General features: G+C 44.2%; 1 pseudogene; it reads right to left on the bottom strand.

Moving 5' to 3' along the window:
- Positions 1–17,288: 17,288 nt before the first annotated feature.
- Positions 17,289–17,725, bottom strand: LOC131908662 (BET1 homolog; annotated as a pseudogene).
- Between the last annotated feature and the right edge of the window lie 476 nt (positions 17,726–18,201).

The following is an 18,201-nucleotide window of genomic DNA, read 5'->3' on the forward strand; positions in this document are numbered from 1 at the left end:
GCAAGATGAAGAAGTGGGGGTGGCTAGGAGGGGGACCCTCAGGAGCCCAGGGGCATTTTGGAGGCCTTGGGTGCAAAGGAACAGGGCAGAGAGAAATAGAGAACCGTCAAGGTGGCTATTTCCGTAGATTTGTTTCCTTTAATCCTTTTTCATCTGTTGTGTTACATGACTTCTTTGTCAAAGGTATGGGATCTGAGTTGCATCTTTGGCCCTGCATCATGACTATCTGGCTGCTGGGAGGTTCATAACGTTACTGTCTACTGAGAGGCTTTCTGCTAATGAACAAAGACACACCAATGCCCTTTCCATCAAGGGTTCATCCAAATGGGCCTCTCGATCCCTTTAAAACAAGAGGAAAGTGGGGTCCTTGAGTATAACAGAGGCTTTCTAGCCTCAGACAGGCTTAATTCAGGATGCTAGTAGCTAGGAGTCGGGCAAAACTCCACTGAGTCATGGCTCCAGACTCTTGTCTCACAAATTCACAAGTGAATGTCATGGACCATGAAGAGGATGAGTTTTTAGAAGTAAGTTCATTATAGGTTCACAGGTGAAAGCTTAAGAGAGGAAGCAAGTCAAGCTCCTACGTAGCAAGAGGAGGTCCTGGGAATGGGGTGCCATTAAGCTGCTAGTTTGGGGGCTTTTTATATGACTTATGGCAGAAAATAGCTGAGTTGTCCCATCCATTAGGTATCCACATGCCTCTCCATCCTAAGGTATCTGGACTGATGTTTTGGTCACACTCTCACCTACAGTTTCCAGGCAGCTGTATAAATGGAGAAGAAAGATAACAAGAAATCAGAGCAGGAATTAGAGCCCCAAAACACTGCTGGTATTTCTGACCTCCATCCAGGACTGACTCATTTCTATCTTCTCTTCCCATCATCCCCTCAGAAGCAGTGATCCTAACTGTCATGAGGAAACAGGGCTGGGGATGGTGACTGGTCTTCTTGCTGAGCAGGGCTAAGGGAATGGCAGTCAGGGAACTGTGGTCTCCAGTGGTCCTGTCTAAGAGACCTTGAAAATGCTTCTATGGTATTGTTTGTGTAACAGCCAGGTGAAGTGAGGAAAGGAAGCCCTTGGTGCCTGGACAGTGATGTGAAGGAGAAGGCATAAGGAAAGCAAAGAGTTAGAAAAGTGGTATGGGCCTAAGAAATTATTCCACTCCACTGGAAATAGACGGACTCTCCAACAAAAGCTTAACATTCTGAGGCCCAAGGGAACCAGGAAAAGGCAGAACAGAGGAGATTTTTCAGTGTCTGAATCAGGAGCTGGAGATGCAGCTCAGTGACAGAGCACGTGATGCTCCATCATGAGGATCAGAGCTTGGACTCCAGAATCCACACTACCTGGTTCACAAATACCTGTAACTTCAGTTCCAAGGGACCGAACATCCTATTCTGGACTCAATGGACACCTGCACATGCATACACATATACACAGGCACACACACCCATGCACAAAAATAAAACGAATCTTTAAAAGAATAAAATGAAATGTCTGAATGAAAACCCATAGGCTTACCAGAGCATCCACCTATGTCTGGCTTACTGGGCCTCTGGTCAGGCCCTTCCTTCTCAGGTTTTCAAGGGTTGATTCAAGAGCAACGAACCCAGGATTGGCCTTCAGGTACTGTGAGAGCTGTTGGAGTGGCTATAATCACTGCATGAGGCCCCTCTCAAGTGACTCCTGGGGAGAAAGATAAGAGACTTACCCCTCATTGACCTTCAGGTTGGAACAACAGTGAGCCTGTCTCTGGGCTACAGGTCCTGTGCAGGCACAGAGTGCTGAAAGTAAACTATAGTCCTGCATCTGGGTAGTGGTTTCTTTCTTTCTTTTTCTTTCCTTCTTTGGTTTTTCAAGGCAGGGTTTCTCTGTGTAGCCCTGGTGCCCTGGAACTCACTATGTAGAGCAGGCTGGCCTTGAACTCAGAGATCTGCCTGCCTCTGCTGGGAATAAAGGTACACACCACCATGCCCAGAGTGGGCTGCAGTTTCTCACCAAGCTTATAACATCTCATGTGGACTTAAGCCTAATATCTAGGGAGTGTGATTATTTGAACTGTTTTAAAAAATTCTAATCATTTTAGTTTGTGGCTATACTTTTCAGTTAGGTGTTTAAGACTGAACAGATGGCCAAAATTAACTATTTCCAGTTTTATTATTAAGGCCACAGGGTCTGGTCCTCAGAGAGTTACTTGGGATTCGGGAGGCCTCTGGTTCTTCCAATCTTTCTTTTACCCATTGTGTCATTTTCTGGGTGAGTTGGGGTTTTTTTTCTGACACTGTGGCTTCTTTTAGACTCATTGAAGACTTTGCCTTCTTTCCAAGATGTGTACTGCATAGAGTATAACCTCTGGGTCTCTGCAGCCTCTCAGACAAGAGGACAGATGACATAGCAGAGCTGCAGGGCTCTCTGAGAGGTGACCTGTGTTCATCTGGAACTGATGACCTTGGATGGCAAGTGCCACAATACAGGCTGTGCTTTCAGTTCCTCCGTCCACACCGATGTGGAAATGCAGGCGTGGTTACAGAACACCCAGAAGCTGGGTCACGTCAGTTTTGAAGAACAAATCGTGCTTTAAAATTTAGGTGCAAAGACAAAGGACATAAGGCAAAGACAGAGGACTAAGTAGTTTTAAATGAATCATGTTTTGTTCTTTAAGCCAATTTTTGGAAGTGTTGCCAGGAGAAGACCAATAACTTAAGAGAATTCTATTGACGGACATTGACTAAACTTTGAGATTAGATAGTTTAATATCCTTTAATCCTATATACATGACTATGATATATGATAGATATATCTATAAACCTCCTGTGATTTACATCAGCCTTCTATGACCTAAGTTCCCTCTACCACATAGAAACCCTTTTTTGAGCTAGGAGATGGTGGCACACACCTATAATCCCAGCACTCGGAAGGCTGAGCCAAGCGGATCTCTTTGAGTTTGAGGCCAGCCTGGGCTATAGAGTGAGTTCCAGGACAAGCACCAAAACTACACAGAGAAACCCTGTCTCAAAAAAAAAAAAAAAGGAAGAAAGAAAAAGAAAAAAGAAACGCTTCTTTGCTAAAATATCTTTCTGCTGATACCCTTCTAACATTTTCTTCCCCTAATTAGTGGTTCCCTTTCACTTTATGTCCTTTCTTAATGTCATGTGATATGGTCACATTAACAAATAATGATATTGTCTGATTTTTTAAAGATTTGAATCAAAACTACACACATAATGTAATATAATAAATTAAGATTACTTGTTTATACATTGTTAAACTGTAAGGTTTATGTCTGTTGCACATTCCCAGGCAGACTTCATCACCACTTAGATCCGTCAGGGCCAGCCATCACCGCCTGCAGTACTGCGGTACTGTGGTACTGTGGTACTGTGGTACTGGATCTGTCAAGACAAACCATCACCGCCTGTGGTACTGTGGTACTGGATCCGTCAGGGCAAGCCATCACCACCTGTGGTACTGTGCATTGGAGATGTGGACAGAAAAGAACAGAAAAACAGTCTTATTCCTTCCCGGGGTAATTTTCCTTCTCTCTGGGAGCTTCCCAGTCCAATCTTCCCCCTTCTCTCTGCTCCTCACTCCTTTTTCCATGGCCCGGCACTAGCATTTGTCTCCTGGCCCATGGCCCTCCACATGGGTGCCTTGTCCAGGCCTGCAGTCGTAGGAACCAGCCACTGCTCCTCACGGAAAGAAGCCATCATGCTTCCACCCACAAATCGCCAGTCCCTCCACCCTACCCCTTCTTTGCTGCCGACACGTGGACAAAGTAAAACGGGCTTTCAAACCAAGTCCAGACAAAACCTACAAAGAAGTCCCTCATTCTCTAGCCTGCAGAAACGCCTTCGGCCGCACCTCTTTCTTGTCCCCTCAGCACCCCAAGAAGCCACACTCCAAAGACGTAAAGCTTTGACCAACCCTTGCTTTCCCCACCCACCTGCAGCACAGTTCTCAGCCAAGCCACAAAAGACGAGTTATTTTGGAGGGGAGGGGAGGAGGATGTAAAAACACTCAGGTGGCAGAATTCCTCCGTCCTGCACAAGTAAGCGCCTCTAAAAACTTAAGAAACTACCCAAAACAGACTCAAAACCCTCCGCTCTACCCTTCGGCTCTCTCAATGGTCGATGTAATCACGTTACATGTTATTCTGATGTGCTGGCGTGTGCTGCCAGCTGTCATTTTGAAGATGTGTACATGCAGTATACATGTATAGCCATTGGTATGTGCGTTTATACAAATACTTTAAGGTAATTTCATTTTAAACACTATACAAACGCCAGGTGTGGTGGCACATGCCTTTAATCTCAGCACTCCAGAGGCAGGTGGATCTCAGTGAGTTCAAAGCCAGCCTGGTCTACATTAGTGAGTTCCAGGACAGCCAGACCTACATAGTGAGAGCCTTTCTAAAACTAAACACCAATAACAAGTAAGTAAATAAAATAAAAATAAAAACTATAGAACCTGCTCAAAGATATACCAAGACGTCTTAAAATTTTCAAATAATCCCATGCGCTTGATTATGTCATGAAAGTAACTTCTCTTTTACAGTGTATTTAAATTGATGACCACATACTGCTCATACTTATGACTATTAGAAATAAAATTAGATGTAAACACCATTCAATTTTAAAAGATACAAAGGAGTTCTAGATATAAAGTGTATTTTAAGTGTGTTTCTGGTAAAGAAGGTCAATGAAAAGAGAAATAAATGTCTTTGGATGAGAAAGGATTTAGTGTGGTAAGGTAAAGCTTGTTCCAAAACGGCAATGGATGAGAACAAAGTTAGAAGACAAAAGTATGCTGTAGAAAGACAGCGAGAGAGACAACTGAACCACGCTCATAGGAACTCATGAACTTTAGACTCACAGCTGTGGAACCTGCATGGGACTGGACTAGACCCTCTGCATATGGGCGACAGTTGTGTAGCGTGGTCTGTTTGAGGGGCCCCTGGCAGTGGAACCAGGATCTATCCCTGGTGCATGAGCTGGCTTTCTGGATCCTATTACCCGTGGTGGGATGCCTTGCTCACTCTGATGCAGGGAGGAAGGGCTTGGTCTTGCCTCAATTCAATGTTCAAGGCTTTGCTGTTCCCCCCATCATGGGAGGACTTACCCTTTTGGAGAAGGGGATGGGGAATGGGTCGGGGGTGGGGGAAGAGTGGGTATGGGAGAGGAGGAGGGATGAGAGGGGGATCTGTGGTTGGTACGTAAAATGAATTTAAAAAATTTAAATTAAAAAAAGAAAGATAGTGAGATTGAGACTAAGGAACATGGGCATGGTGATAATTGTTAGGTCCAAAGAGGGCCCCCAAAATGGCATTGCTGCTGACAGTGTCCTAAATGACAGTCTGGGCTCAGCTCAGGCTTGACTGACTGGGTAAACAGAGGACAGCTAGCAGATAAAAAAATAACCTAAACTCAGCATTCCTCAGAAACCTTGGGAAGCAGGGTTCTGATTGTCAGGAGAAGTCATTACTTCCCTTATCTGTCCCTACAGTCAACTACCTCCAGTAATGGGCATCAGACAAGCCCACACCAGATCCAAATTCCCAGGCTGTTCTGTCTCACACAGGCTGTTCTGGCTGACCCACACCTCCCCCTACTCTAGCTACACGGCTGTTCTGACTTATGCACTGCCGCCCACCACAACCTGCACCCCATAAAACTGGCAAGGCTCTTTCTGCCATTGCTGCTCTCTCTGCCTCCCAAGAAACAGCCTCGTCGCTTTGAGTTCCCCAGTAAACCTTCCTTTCTATACAGGCAGCGGTCTAGTTCAGTGGTTCCACTGTGCCTCCACGTCTAACAACGAACGCAATTAATAATGAGTTGTTGAACTTTTAATGTCAGAATTCAACACCTAGAGATAAAGCTGATGCCTCATTCTGTTTACAACAATAAGTTGTTCTTAAGTATTGCTCTTCTCTTAGTAATGTTTACAAAGAAATAAACTTACTTAGAAAGGCAGGGACTTTGTTCTATTCTTTAACTAAATGATTTTAAATCTGTGGTTAGGTTTTAGTTTTATGTTTTTTATACTTTCATCTGCTAGACAGCCACTTCCTTATCAATAGGAAAAATTCTCTTTAAAAGAAGTATGCCTGGGGCTGGAGAGGTGGCTCAGTGATGATAAGTCCTCACTGATCTTGCAGGGGACTGGTGTTAGGTTCCCACATTGGGCAGCTCACAATTGCCTAAAACTCCAGCCTCCAGTGCATGTACATGTATACACACACACACACACACACACACACACACACACACAGAAATAATTTTTTTTCATTTTTATTTATTTATTCTATTATCAGCTTGATACAGAACAAATTCTTATCCTAATAGTGAAATATTTCATTGAGACTTGCCCAGTAATTGAGTAAAACCAAAACTTATTTTAAGCCACAGTCATCCTAGGGTCCCCCCTGCTATATAGCCTCCCTGGTTCTGTGGGTTGTAGTCTGATTGTTCTTTGCTTTATATCTAGTATCCACTTATGAGTGAGTACATACCATGTTTGTCCTTGTGAGTCTGGGTTACCTCACTCAGGATGATATTTTCTAGTTCCATCCATTTGCCTGCAAATTTCATGCTGTCATTGTTTTTCTCTGCTGAGTAGTACTCATTGTGTATATGTACCACATTTTCTTAATCCATTCTTCAGTTGACGGGCATCTAGGTTGTTTCTAGGTTCTGGCTATTACAAATAGTGCTGCTATGAACATAGTTGAGCATGTATCTTTGTGGTATGATTGAGCATTCCTTGGGTATATGCTCAAGAGTGGTATGGCTGGGTCTTAAGGTAGATCGATTCCTAATTTTCTGAGAAACCGCCATACTGATTTCCACAGTGGTTGTACAAGTTTGCATTCCCACCAACAGTGGAGGAGTGTTCCCTTTGCTCCACATCCTCTCCAACATAGACTGTCATTAGTGTTTTTGATCATAGCTAATAAAATAATTTTTTAACAGAATGATTCCTACTTGGGACATTCCTGCTAAATTGCATAGAGATCATGGATCTCATTTTAATGGACAAATATTTAAATATATTTATAAGTTTGGACTACTGAATAAAGAAATGAGACTAATAATTTGTCAAATTCTGCTAAATCTTACATTAACAATGGAATATCCCAAGTAACTGAATTATTCTCTTAGTTTTTAATGCTCCTTAAATGCTTGTATAAATAAATCTTTTCAAATTGCTTAACATATTTAGTATTTTACTTGGTATGTTCCTATGTGATTAAATAATGCCAACCTTAGTTTTAATGAACAACATTATGGGCAGACATAGTGTTGCATGCCACATAAAGAGACTCTCTCTCTCTCAAACAAACAAACAAAAAGAATTATGGTTTTCACTAATCACGGTTTTATTATGACTGCTTGCTTACCCAGAATCCCTGTCTTTTTTTTTATTCATTTTACATATCAACCACAGATCCCCCTCTCATCCCTCTTCGCGCTTCCCCGACTCCGGTCTTACCCACCCCACCCCTTATCCCTTCCTCCAAAAGGTTAAGTCCTCCCATGGGGGGACAGCTAAGCCTGGTACATTCAGTTAAGGCAGGAGCAAGCCCCTCCCTGCTGCATCAAGAGTGAGCAAGGTGTCACCACAGGTAATGGGATCCAGAAAGCCGACTCATGCACCAGGGATAGATCCTGATCACACTACCAGGGGCCCCTCAAGCAGACCACGCTACACAACTGTCTCCCATATGCAGAGGGCCTAGTCTGGTCCCATGCAGACTCCACACACAGCTGTCGATCTAAAGTTTATGAGTTCCTATAAGCGTGGTTAGTTGTCTCTGTAGATTTTCCCATCATCATCTTGACCCCCGTTGCTCATATAATCCCTCTTCCCTCTCTTCGACTGGACTCCCAGAGCTCAACCTGGTGCTTAGTTGTGGATCTCTGCATCTGCTTCCATCAGTTACTGGATGATGTATGATGACAGTTAGGGTATTCACCAATCTGATTACCAGGATAGGCCAGTTCAGGCACCCTCACCACTATTGCTAGTACTCTAATCTGGGGTCGTCTTTGTGGATTCCTGGGAATTTCCCTAACACCAGGTCAGAACCCCTATCTTATCTGAATCCAGTTTTTAATGTCTAAAATAATTCAAGTGTTCACTTTTTCCATTATTCAGTACAACTTGTATAAAATAAATCTACATGTTTGAGGTTTTGCTTTGGTTTTTTGTTTGTTGTTTTGTAGTGTGGCTTGGTTTTATTCATGTCTATACATATTTGCAAAAAAAATTACAAACGGAGAAAACATGGAAGTCGAGGTTTCTGGGTGTCTACTGTTCATACTGTGTAATCGCATGGCCTATTTATACAGTTGGCTCTGAGCTCTGTAGAAACAGTGATCACAATGTTCTCTCTGCTCAGTGGCCGTGACACCAGAAGCTCAACCCTGACCGCACTGAACAAGACATGTACACAAAACAGAACACAAACCCAAACATCACATGAAAAAAGGCAAATGGGAAAGTGATGGGCTGCAGAGATGCCCCAGAGGTCTGGAGCACTGGGACAAACCACAGCTGGCTGGAAACGAAGACTCGGTGCTTCACCCGGGGAGGGCGGGAACCCAGAACTAACAAGGAAACACTTCAGACAGACTTCAAATACAGACTTCAAAGTACTTCGCTCTCTCTCTTCAGAAAACTGATAATAAAGAGGAGACGATGGCCTAACTGAATGGCTGACTCAGTTAAAGGGGGAAACGGGGTGATGGAGGCAGACAGGAAAGTATCGCACGTCCAGCATCCATGAGGGAGTGGCTTTCCTCAGAGCCCAGAGGGTGGCAGGGCAGACCACCTGAAGGGTGGAAACCACCCCCAGAGGACAACAAATGTCTCCATGCCAGGGCAGTCAGAAGTTTGATGACAAAGTCCAGTTGTTATGTTGACAAATCTTATTTACGTCTTCCAAAAGAATTTCCATTTGTGGGACACTTATATTTTATTTTGGGGCCAGAAGGTATGGTCATGACACTCAGGATGACTATTTTCGAATCCAAACACTTTAGATTAAAGAAAACATTTTCTTATTAAAAAATACGTTGGGGCCGGGCGGTGGTGGTGCACGCCTTTAATCCCAGCACTCGGGAGGCAGAGGCAGGCGGATCCCTGTGAGTTTGAGGCCAGCCTGGGCTACAGAGTGAGTTCCAGGAAAGGCGCAAGCTACACAGAGAAGCGCTGTCTGGAAAAAACAAATATATATATTGGGGGCTAGAAAGATGGCCCAGCAGTTAAGAGTGCTTAGTGCTCCTGCAGAGGCCCCAAGTTCAGTTCTTAGCACTCACATCAGGTGGGTCACTACTTCATGTAACTCCAGCTTCAGGAGATCTGATGCCTCTGGCCTCCCGGGGCACCTGCATTCATGTGCACAGACATACACACATACATATAACTAAAAATAATAAGGGGCTTGAGAGGTGACTCGGCCATTAAGAGCACTTGTTCTTGCAGAAGACCCACATGGTGGCTCACAACCATCCATAGGCATGCACATGGTGCACATACATATATGCAGACAAAACACTCATGCACATAAATAAATAAATCTAAAAAGTTTAAATTAGTAATGATAATAAATCTTTTTTAAAATTGACTGGGAGCAACCAATTCAATTACGACCTCTCTAACGTCAACTCTACCTACCAGTTGGAGACACCTTTAATTAACTCCGGTAGTCTGAGTTAGAGTGCCTGTCTCCCTCCTCTGCTATCTGTACTTCCTGGAAATTTTAATATGACACTTCCATTACATCAGTGTTATCAGATACTGAGGACCGACCGGATCCTGATGGAGAAGAGACTGATATCCCCCAGTTTCTTTCTTGACCTTTGTAACCACATCTTTCTCCTGAATCTCTCACTTCCTGGTTATTCATCCTTATCTTCATCAACCCCTACTTGAGTTCCTAGTCATGTGGGACGTGAGCCAGTACTGGCCATGCTTGGCCAATAGGAAACTGGAAAAGTTACCAAGAAAAGCTATGCCTGTGTTGCTGCTTCAGCAAGGTACACCTGTGTTGTCAGAGCTTCAGTGATGAACACGGCAAGTAAGACTATTTGGGGCCTAGAGGCAAAATTACCCAGGAAGCTGCTCACAGACTGATCTGAGGAAAGGGTCCAGAAGATCATACACACCTTCAACCTATTCAGGCAGAGGACCACTAACCAGGGAGTGACTCATGGTGCCTCTAGTGCAGGCTCAGAATCCAAAAGGCTGTATGCTTGTTGACCAAAAGACAAATCCAAGACCTAGAAACCCACATACATGTGTCCACCAGGGCAGGCCCAGCACCCAGAAAACTGAAAGCACACTGCCCACCCAGTACAGGTTGCCTACATAGTCAGGGGTCAGCAACACATTGCCACTCTATGCAGGCCAGGTACTAAAGAGGCCACCCATGTGCTGACCTCAGGGCAAGCCAGTACACAGAAGGCTGCTTGTATATTGAAACCAGTGCATGCCCGGTGTCTAAGGGACTGAGCCCATGCTGTCCACAATATGGGCCCAAAACCCAGAGGGTGCCCTCACATGGACTAAAGGGCAAACCCAGTTCCAAAGAGGTAAATACACACAAATAAGCATGAGCCCAGTACACACTTCACCGTGCAGGCCCAATATTAAGAGGACTGTTCCAAGGAAGAAGCAATACCTTGTGTGGCACCTCCATTGATCTTGGGCAGGGCCAGTATCCATGGGAATGCCCATATGCTGAATTCAGCAGAGACCCACGAGCCAAGAGGTCAACTGTAGTTATTCCTAGGGCAGGCGAGTCAAGAGGGTGACCATACAATGATCCCAAGACAGTTCTGCACGCAGCAGGCACAGAAAAGAAAATGCCAACATGACTGCCCCATCGTATGGCTAAGAGGAAGGCTTTATTGTAAATAATAGAGGGAAAATATCCAGAGGCATCTGGAAGAGTCCAGAGCAGAGATATAGAGAAACAGACTGGGCATGACCAGGGCTACCTGCAAAAGAAGGGAGAAGAGCAGGGACGGGAAGTGGGCGAGGGGCACTGTTATAAAGAGAACAAACTAGTATGTGAGAGAAGAGAAGCCTGGGAAAGTGAAAAGGACTAGGATGCTGGCACGGGGACATTGAAATGTTATATACTGTACTCAGGGCACTTGTGAGTAGGCACTGGGGAAGCCTGAAAGCTGGCATGGGCTTTGATATGCAACCACAGATATATGTCAATGAAGCCATATGTCCCTTTTGCCAGAGGTAAGGGAAAAGACTCCTTTTGGCAGATAGGAACTGATTTTACAAGTTCTTAAGGAATGCTGGCTTTTATCTCACTCTCAGAAATCCTTCTATAGTCTAGTCTGAGCTCATTTCTGGATATATAGACTTCCGATTGGACTGCCTGAGAAGTACTAGAACTAGAACTAGCAAGTTCCAGTACTCAGGAGGACCCTGTACATTGCTCCTGGGACAGAACAAGTACCCAGGTGGGTAACTGCACACTGACCTCAGGGAAGATCCAGCAGCCATGTGACCATGCCCAGTCTGACCATAGTGGAGGATTAATACCCAGGTAAGCTTCCACATGATGCTCCCAGGGTATCCCCTATACATAGGAAGCTGCTGAAAAACTATCCTCAGGGTAGTTCCAGTATCCACAATGTTATCCTCACACTTCCATCCAGAAAAAGCTCAGTGTCCATGGGCTGCCCACATACTGCCCTCCAATGCAGGATGAATACCCAGAGTCTTCCCTGAAGTCAGATGTGGTTAGCTCCCTTTGACACACTGTTCTCCAGTGGTTCCATAGTAGCCAGGAGGCCACCTGTGCACTGACCTCAGAATAGAATTGATATTCAGAAGGCCACGTGCACATGGCAACCCTCAGGCCAAGTAACCTGGGAACAGCCCATGTCGCCTCGATGGAAGGTCTAGGACTGTAGCGCAAATTCTCCTTGGTCTTAATAATAGAAACACAGAGTCAGATATCAGGGTGAATGCTGAAAGATCAGAGAAGTAAAGGAGCTAGCCAAAGTCACCTCTTACCTCCATGGCTTCTCAGACTATAAAAGGGTTGAGCTCCTGTCTCCTCCCACCTGGTGCTGGGATTAAAGGCGTGTGCCTCTCAAGTACTGGGATCAAAGGCGTAAGATCCCAAATGCTGGGATCAAAGGTGTATGCCACCACTGCCTGGCCCCTCTGGTTAACTAGTGGCTAGATCTCCACTCTGATCTCCAGGCAGGCTTTATTTGTTAGGATGCAAACAAAATATCACCAAATAGGACCCAGAAGATCTCTTGTGTGCTGACCTGACAGTAGGCACAATACTCATGGGGCACCACTCACACTGCCTTTAGAACTGGCCTAGTAGTATGCCCACACACTAAAAAGAGGCTATCAAGAAGACCCTTTCTTCCTACTGAAAATAACTGCCTTCTTTCTGATGAAGCACTGTAAAAGATCCATTCTGTGTTCTTCAAAAAAACATAACCTGAAAACCCATGTTGTAGGGTTGAGGGTTTAGCACAATGGTAGAGCACTCGCCTACCAAACCACAAGCTGGGTTTGATCCTCAACTCTGAAGACGAAAAAAATCCATATTTCATCTTTGCAAACAGGTTAAAAAAAACAGTTGCCAAATAATAACATACAGAACTGCTAATTAAATAATATAAAATCTAACAAAAGTTTCAGGGGAAACCTGAGTGTAGCAAATGCAAAGATACAGGATGAGGAGGAGAAAGAGGAGGATGAGGGGGGAGATAAGGAAGAAAAAATGACAGGTTCTGGAGAACAGACTCAGCAGTCAAGAGCACTGAGTGCTCTTCAGAGGACCCAGGTTTCATTCCCAACGTTCTCCCCATGGCTCACAACTTTCTATAACTTCAGTTCTGGGGGATCCAACGCCTTCTTGAGACCTTCACAAGTACCAGGTACATATGCAGTGCATAGATGTACATGAAGTCAAACACACACATAAAATATTTTTTTTAGTTCATAGGGGGAAAAAAATAAAAATATAGCTACTAACATATATCGGTCATGCTACCAGCTGTTTGATGTGTTTCATCTAATTTAATCCATGAAAATCCTAAGAGAGAGGAGCTCACACACAAGTAGGATGAAGAAACTAAGGCACAGAAGATTAATAACCCAAGGCCATGCAGCCTGTAGGCAGCTCAACCACAACTCACTTCTGGGTATATTTGGCCCCAAAAGCTGTGGTCTGAAATCTTACCTTCTTCTAAACTACAGGATCGTCACAATTAGTAAATCACAAAAAAAAAAGTGAAGAAACTCATTAAGACCAAGTAATCTCAGCCACCATAGAAACTGAGGCAGAAGGACCAAGTCCACCATGCATAACTTATTTAGACTGTTTCTCAAAGTTGAAGTAGAGTAAGCAATGTGTGATAGACACGGATGTAATCACTACTCTGGGAAAGTGTAGACACGAAGTTCAGGAGTTCCAGGTCACCATCAGCTATGACAACAAGTTTGAGACTAGTCTGAGTTAAATGACATCAAGCTTCAAAAAAAAAATTAAAGACTGAATGGGCTGCAAGGTGGCTCAGTGGTTAAAAGCACTTGTTGCTCTTGTAGAGGGCCAAAGTTCAGTTGCCAGTACCCACACGGTGACTAACAACCATCTATAACTTCAGTTAAAGTGGATCCACACAACTCTTATGACTTCCATGGCCAACAAACACACATAATCACATGCATAGATGAAACTAAAACCTCATAAACATAAAATCAATTCATCTAAATTTTTAAAATAACAATACTAAGTTAAAAGAACAAACATTAATAAAAATACTTGGGATATGGCTGGTGGTTGAGTACACACTTAGGATATCTAAGACCCTAAGTTCAATGCCTAGTACTTGAAAAATTGAACTGAGACCTCATTGAGAGTACATCACCTCTGCAGGCAAGACCACACTTTACCTACAAATTCAAAAGGTTAAGAGACATAAAGAACCCAGGAAAAGACCCTGTGACCTGGGACTCCAAAGATGAGAACTGATCACACCCAGATGCAATGACACAAAAGGCCCAACTCAGTCTCTACTTGCAAGAGACCAAATGTAGATAAGCACATGAGAAGACAGAGGTGTAAGCCTGTCCACCAGTGTGTGCACTGGGTGTGATCAAAGACACAGCTGTCAAAGGTGGAAATCAAATGCCTGTGTCAACAGGGCACCTTTGGCTCAGCATGGCCCACTGGGATCTCTTCACACAGAGGCCATTAAGAGTTGGCACCTACCTTACTTATCACAGGCAACTGTGATCTCATGTCAGCCCTGGACAGCCCTGAAAGGCTCTCCCTTCAAAGGCACATCAGCAGGTAAAATCACTTAGTGTCTCAAACAAATTGGCCTTTCTCATCCCTTTGTTCCCAGTTGGGAAACCTGCCCTGCATGACATATTCCATGCATCCTGGATTAGCAGAATTCAATGGCTGCCCCACCTCTTAAGAACCAGGAGGACCAGGGCCCACACAGACTGTCTCCTGATGTGCCCACTCCCCACCTCTTCCATAAGTTGTTTGGCTCCAAAACAATAACTGGGGACATTAAATCAAGAGGTCTAATCACTGAGAGGTGGCACAACTGTCATCAAAACAGGGCTCAATTTCCCTCAAATGTCCAAAAAAAAATAAGAATAGAACACTTAGGTTCTGTCTTCTACTAAGCATCATGGGTAACACTCTGAGTTCTGCCCTGTAAGAAAGGTCAGCTGCCAACTGTTCTTTGCATCTGACATTTCACCAAGACCAACAACACTGAGGCCTTTGGAGGGGGAGCTGCAGCTGAGATTCAGAGCAAGGACCAGTGTGGCTGGGGAAAGCCCTGCAATGGATGGACATGCTGAGGCTGTTCGAAGGGCCAAGCAGGATGATAGGAAGACCGCTCTATGCCCAGCCTGTGGGGAGCCGGAACAGGCATGAGTGACCTCCAGTCAAATAACCGCATCCTTGTTTGGACCTGTGATCCCACCAGACCCGGTGACATCATGGACAGGGAATTAACCCCATCCTTCTTTGGACCTGTGATCGCACCAGACCCGGTGACATCATGGACAGGGGAAGATGGCAAACCCTGCAGGGATGGGAGCCCCACAGCCTTCTTTGGAAGTGGAAGGGAAACCTCACGCCCAGGAAACAGGCATGGAAGCTTGAGAACCACAGGATGGGAAAAGAGGCAGAAAGGAGTCAGGCTTCCCTCCAGACAGGGACTTACTAAGTACAACCAGAACCATGAGAGACCACTAACACCATTCAGGCCTCATTCTGTTACTGAACTCAGGGCCACACCCTGTGCCCCATCCAACAAGCCAGGTTTGGATGCCCGTTCTTAATAAGACAATGAAAAGCCAGATGAATGTGAAAAGCACAAAAAGGAGACTTAATCATTATATCTACTGGGGGAAGCAGGACAAAGGGATCCAGTGACACACCATCTCCCCCATCAAGACCCTTTTTAGGGTCCTGGCGTGAGGGTCAGGCTAAGTAGAGGCCAGAGTTCTATACAGCTAAGCAGTCTCAGCCAGGATGCGCTTGCTCCATCACGGTCCCCCTGTGGTCTCTGTTGCAGGGGGTCTGATGAGCCCGCAGCTGTGAAATCCCTTCCAGGACACACCCCACCTCTGGCAGGCACTAAGCTCCAGCCTTTCTGTTCCCAAATTGGGATTCCAGGGGACATTTCCCATTCCCCACAATGCCTTGTTTCAGTCTGCTTGTTAGTGGAGATACCATTGTCTTTTTAAAATATCCTAATCTTACTTCAGGCACATGTTGAGGGAACTAAGGTGCAAGGGTCAGCCAAGACGTCCTACCATTCCCACAGTACTCAGTCTGAGAACTGGAAGAGGGTGTCTGGGTTACTGCTGTCTGTAGGGTTGCCAGGCTGCAGCGTCTTGGTGGGCGTCGTTTTGCCATGGGAATGGGAAGAGGAGGAGCGGGAGCTCTCGCTGGAGCTGCTGCGTGTCTCTGTGCTGGTGCTTGTCCTCTTCATCTTCCTCCTCTTAGCCAAAGGGGCCTTGTCCACATTCTGAAGACAAAACCCTTCTCTCTTGTATTTGTTATAGGCATGAAAGTTTTCTTTCACACAGGTGTGTACAGCAGCTCCTGAAGATCCCAGAACGTCTGGAGTCATCAGAGGATTGGAGGACAGCTGACTGCCATTACATGGAATGTCAGGACTAAGAAAAATGATCTTCGCTATGTTTACAAGAATTATGCTTAAAAAGATACTGTCCAATGTGTTTATTTTAGTTTTGTTAGTGATAACTCTTCAGCATTAGTTTGGAATTTGAACATGATACCTATTTATCTCTTTCTTTTTTATATTTTCATAAAAGTTTATTTGTGAACCTAGAAATAGGCAAATTTCTACAGCACGATCAATACAGAATGTTTTACAATATTTGAATAGTACTTATTTTGTACTAATCTGCCTCGCATTGTGATTTCTATAAGCAGACAGACTGAAAGAGAACAATGAACTGAACTTGGGGCTCACTGCCTGCGCATTCTCAGTCCCTGTGTTGAGCACATGGGAGAACAAAGGCCACTGAGTTTCCTGAACACTTCATTTCTACACAGAGTTTAGCAATCACTGAGCTTCACATTATTCTGACACAAACAATCATCAAATGGCCCACCAAAGCAGCTAGACATCAGAAAACTTTTCTAAAGCAGATCAATGGAATTCATCATTAATATAAAACAATACCTATGTTGATGCACACGTGTAGTAGGCGCCCATAGAAATATGTCAATAGCTTTACTCAAGGAAGTCCGTATACAAAGAATTCACATGAACAAATGTATTAAGAAAATTGTAGGGAAAAGAAACTTGGTACCAAGTGAGGGAAAGTGCATCATCCCAATGATGACATCAAGCAAAAGAAAGGAAACATTCTACCACCATCCAAAAAGCACCACAGAAGCTGATGTCAGGTTCTCTCGCATTCGATTGCTCTCCCACTTGCTTCAGAGAGTTACACTTATGTAACAACAGGGTATGATACTGGGATTTAATCTGACTGGAAAAACAATGGTACAGCCACACTGACTTCAGGCTAACTCAATACCCTGAAAACAGGGGCCAAAATGAATAAATAAGGAACAGTAGTCAAAAAACATTATATGGTATAGTATGATTTCTGAAAGAGGAAAGCGCCAGTAATCCTCAATGAAAAAGGCCATCAGGAATGTTGGGATGCGGGCTATCAAAGTGGTACCCCAAGACATTAACTGAAACAGGTTCCAAGCCCACACTAACTTGCATCACCTCAGTTTAATAATCCAATAAATGACAAAAAAGACAAACAATGAAAACAGCATCATATAGCATAGCAATTTTGTTTGGCTTCCTCTGGACAAAATCTTCAGTCTTCCCATGGTTTTACCTAGAAATCCAGTTGTAGAATCAAATTGCGAATCCATTTCAGCTAATAGTTTGTTTTGATTTTTAACTTCATGGCCTATTTCAATGGAAAGAGATTTTATGGCAGTCACTTTGCTTCTCAGACTTTCATGAGCCTGTCCATCTCTTCTTCACAGGCATTATATCCACTACTGGCATCGCCATAGTTCCCATAGCTGCAAGGAGGCGCTCCTTCACCCACACCTGCACGCCTCATCCTGCCAGGAGAGGGAAAGGCGGGCGAGGAGGAGTGGGTAGGAAAGGGCCAGGGTCACCGGACCTCGACTTCAGTCCCAGGGCACCTCAGAGCACCAACTTTTTGCCTCTGAGCGTCACGACATCAGTGGAGTCTAAACACCGCACCGGTTTGTGTCCATTTATCTCTTTCTTAAGGTAATAGCAGCATTAATTTCAACCAGTGATGAGTACTAAAAATACTACATTCTGTGTAATGGTAATGTATTCATTACTAAATCAGTGTACATATTAATAGTATAGGCAACAAAAATGACAAATATTAAAATGTTTTCAAAACATTAAAAATAATTAATTAATTAATTTAAAAAAATAAAATATCCTAATCTTGAGCAGGCCTGTTATACTTCACGGGAGAAAGAAAGGAAAGGGATAGCACCCAATTATCTAGCTTTCCTGTTTAACAAACTCAGGAACAGCACTGTACTCAGGCAACTTAAGTTAGTCCCTCGGTATGTTCACCTGCATCCCTCGCTCATTGTTACATCGTTATATTACTAGATGTTACATGCCA

This window comes from Peromyscus eremicus, chromosome 4 (genome assembly GCF_949786415.1).
Source record: "Peromyscus eremicus chromosome 4, PerEre_H2_v1, whole genome shotgun sequence".
Classification (NCBI taxonomy): Eukaryota; Metazoa; Chordata; class Mammalia; order Rodentia; family Cricetidae; genus Peromyscus; species Peromyscus eremicus.